The sequence below is a fragment of the Belonocnema kinseyi genome, chromosome 6 (assembly GCF_010883055.1).
Source record: "Belonocnema kinseyi isolate 2016_QV_RU_SX_M_011 chromosome 6, B_treatae_v1, whole genome shotgun sequence".
Classification (NCBI taxonomy): Eukaryota; Metazoa; Arthropoda; class Insecta; order Hymenoptera; family Cynipidae; genus Belonocnema; species Belonocnema kinseyi.
Window position 1 is genome coordinate 149,944,066 of NC_046662.1, and position 4,540 is coordinate 149,948,605.

Sequence of the window (4,540 nt, forward strand, 5' to 3'; positions counted from 1 at the left end):
GGTCTTCAAAACTGCATTCTAAAATTCGAAATTGAAAAATGTACGCTTAAATTTTATAACTCAAACGGAAAATTCTGAAGTGAAAGATTTTCGAATTACGTACAGTAAACTGAATGACATAATAGGAAAAAAGCAATTTAAGGAATTTAAAAAAAAACTGACCAAACCAAACTTGGACCAATTTCTTTTCTAAAAATTCATAAATTTCCCGGTCAAAAAATTAATTCACTGTTATTTGCCTATTTTTCCCAGCCTCACAAAATCCCCGTCAATTCCCGTTCTAGCTCCAACCTGTTTCAAATAAAAATTTATAAGAATATTTTACTTATTTTTCACATTAGTAATTTGTAGCCTTTAAAATTGAATAGTTTTAGGTCAAACATAAAAAAGTAGAAGAAAATTTTCTGTTTATAGCGTTTTTATTATATATTGAAAAATTTAAACCTCTGAACTTTTTTTCAAGTTATTTAAAAACTGTTTTTTAAATACTTTTTGTGTATAAGAAACAAATTTTCTTCCATCTAATAACTATTTTGGAGTAGAAAGAAGTGAAAAGAAACACAATTATAAAATCTGATTTTTTGTTTCTGATTTCGTGATAAAGGAAACAGCTATTTATAAAATAATTTATAAAAAGGGGCTTATAATTTTTGCCCAAAAAAGATAATTTCCAAATAGTTTAAGCTGTACTACTGGACCTTGCTTTCAACCGGAAACGTATTTATTTTTTATATTTATCTTCCCAAGGATGAGTGTTGTGAAAATTGAAAAGCTAAACTTTACCAGAAAATATTTTGACACAATCTAAATTAAATTTTGTCATTTGGACAATCTTTGTTAAATTAACACCAAAATATTGACAAATATATTTTTTATGAATTAAAAAATAACAAAGGGCAAAATAAAGAAAACAAACATGTATTAAAGAGATTGCGAGGTTGCTTTGTTTATCTTCTTTCCTTACTTAGTTTTTTGGTACGTAAAGTTTAACTTTTTATTTATATGACATTTTATAATTGTAAAAAAAATCGCTATAGTCAAAGAATGACATTTTGAACCTTGGTGCTTTATAGGTGAATTTTAATTCATGATTTTTGAACATCCTTGATTATGTCTGGTTTCATCCAAACATTATCCAATTCGTGAATTTGTTTTCATTTGCTCCTTATTATGTATTCTTCTTATGTGTGCTTATCGAATGTCTCGAAGAAAATGTTCAGATTTCCGAAATGTTGCGACATTAGTAACATTAATAACACAGAAAATTGTTAATAGAATTTTAGATTAATAACACATTCATTAGCTCTTTTTAAGGTAAACAAGTTTTATCTATTTATTTTTTTCATTGCTTATGTCGTTTGTCCAAACACTTATATTTTATATTTTTAATGTAGTTTTTTTTACGAATAAAACAAAAACTACCCTTCGTATCAAAAAATAATTGATAAAGAACTTTTGGAAAATTTTTCAAAATTTGAATTTTCGATAATTCAAAACAATCTGAAAAGTTGTTATGATAATCTTGTAGGGCTCTCAAAAAGCAATGTTTTTCTTCTCTCTAGTTCTTTTTGAGTCTCGTGCTGGTTAGTTTACAATTTTCATTTTGGTTTTTTTTGTAATTTGTTGAAAACGCTATAATTCTGGTAATATTCTTTTTATCAAAAGAAGTCGATGAGGTAAATTGTTCGGATTTCCAATTATTACGAATACCTGTACATGGAATTTTTAAATCTTGAAAAAAATTGTCTCAGAAATTTTAAAAATTCTGTAACTTTTTGGATTTTCACCCAAAGTAGCCAATCATCTTGATCTTTTGTTTCTGACACTTGAAGAGTATACCAACGGCCAATATAATAGATTATTTTTTCAAAAATTATTATTCTCGCAAACAAACATGCATATGGAAAGGCAGAAACACTCGTAAATACCTGTATTTCGTGTCCAGACGTAAAATTTTACACAAATGTAATAACTTTTTTTGATGAGAATGTAAAAAATATCTGTACTCTGAGTACTGCCATGATTTGAAATGTTGAAGATTTGGAATTTCAAATTATTTAGTTTTCAAGATATATATTTTAAAGGTATAATATGACATTTTTTTTGAAAAGTTCAATTTTGAAGACTTGCAATGGAAAATTCTTTAATTTAGAATATTTGCAATCAGAAACTCTTGAATTTTAAATGATGTATAAATAAAATAAATAACAAATAAATTAATTAATTTAAATCTAACAAAATTTTAATTAAATTTAATTAAATAACAAAATAAAATAAAAATTCATATAAATTGTCATGATTTTGAAGATTAAAAGTAAAGAATTCTCAATTATAAATCTTCCTAATTCATGAAATGTGACATGCATATCATGAAAATTAATGAATTTTAAATTTCGAAGTATTGGGTTAAAACTTTTAATTAATTTGGGGCCTAAAACATTCACATTTGAGAAATTTCAACGGACATGTTCACCAAATCGTTCTCTTAGTCAAATAAATTCACCCATGTTTTTTATTTAAATATATATATATATATAAGCCCCTGCTCTGAGGGTTCAAAGTTTTCTGATTCAAAGTAGAGAAATCCTAACACCAAATACAGGTTTGACCCAGAGAGCAGTTATAGATTTATGAACTTATTATTACTCTGCCATTCACTCATTGTTAGTGCTCGGAATGTAATAATTAAGAAATTTTAAAATACATGCGGGAAATTTATTAGTCGAATAGACTAAAATATCTCTAGAAATTGCAAACTGTACAAATATAAAAATAAACACTTAATAACATTAAAGAACAATGTATAGTTATTGTACTAATTGTACTAAAAGTGTTATCTGTTAGAATGAAAATATAATATGGTGAAGTAAATAAATTGTTACTTATAAAAGAATATCAAAAGATGAGAAATAACAAAGATATATTTGGAAATAATCAAATAACTTTAGGAATATTACAAAATATATGAAACAGAAATATAAATTATAAATTTAATTTTCTCTCTGGTATCTATTAAAATAACCATGTCTTACAAAGCGTGGATATTTTACGTTTGTTATGAAATGTTGGCAATTTAATTTTAATTTAAATGGTCCTTGTCCAAGCTAAGTTTACCCTCAGTGCGCCTCGAAGGTGTGCCGAGAGTTGCTTACAGCGCTCCAAGTGGCTCTTGGCAAACTATATGGGATGGAGCTATTTACGGGGAGCGGTGGGTAGAGGGGAAGTGACTTTTTGCGCCGGACGCGCCGTCTATATTTATGGCGGGTAACTAAGCTCGCACCGCATCTACGTTTATAATATCTTTGATCATGCTCACTGCATTGGCGATCAGAGTTGTGCACATAATATACCTTTGGTAAATTACATGAGGTTTTCGACGTAATTTACGTACGTATGTTACATTCTCAGTTTTGTACAAAACGTAATATACGTCTTCAAGATGGCGTCGACATTATCACATTTCGTTCCATAACTTTACAATAGCACCGGTAGCTGTATGCGGTATTATGTTGCATGCTTGAAATTTATAGTGAATGAAAAAGTTCTTATTCTTCAACTTCGACAATAAATAGAGGCGGTAGACCGCGGAATGCATGTTGGGAAGAATGATCCTTCCCTTAAAAAAAATGGTAAAAATGTTGCGTTTTGTCAGGGATGCGTATTATCGAATACGGCTAAAGAAAGGTTAAGAAACCACAGGTGAATTTTCAAAACATCCGAACTGCAAATATCTTAAAAATAAAAAAAAACAAATCATTCATGGATTTTCACTGATTTGAACACTTTTCAGAAGAAAGTGTGTTATAATTATGAGCGCATCAGAAGAAAACCTGATGCAATTAGATGAAAGCAATCAAAATAATAATCCTAAAATGAGTGGTGTCAGTTTTGGTTTTCTTAGTGATATTTTTATGTCAAATGAAGTTCTTATAAATAACAACAATGTAAGTCGGTACACAAGCATAATTCAAAAAGTGAGGTTATATTATGCTCTATCCGAGTCCACCACGTTTATTACTTTTATTACGTTTTTAAAAAGTTTTTTATGTATAATATGTCAGAAACACCGAGAGATGCGTCACTGCACAATCCTCGCCTGCATTGGTGCTAATGGAAGGGAAAGCCAACTGCCGCACTCGATCCAAGACGTCAGAAAGGTCGGCAAATATCGCTGAAATTTACAACAAAATTTCGAAATTTGGCATTTTTTTAAAGGCTTCCAAAACTTGAAAAAAATTTTGAATTACACTACCACCGGCATTAGCGTTACCCACAGCGTACATCGTAGAGGTTGCACGGTTGGATTTACGTTTCTGTGTGTGTGTGTGTGTCGGTGTGTCATACTCCAGACTAGGTAACGACCATACGATTACCAACTTCACGACTTCTGGTAAAATGCAAGAGTTCAGTCTCGTCCTGGTTAACGGACAAACAACGGTCCCTATACCAGTTTAGCGCTGACTGCATGAATTACAATAAGGTGCTCTTATGCTTCCCTGTTACCAGGATTGCCGCATTATCTATATAGCCTAAATTGTAA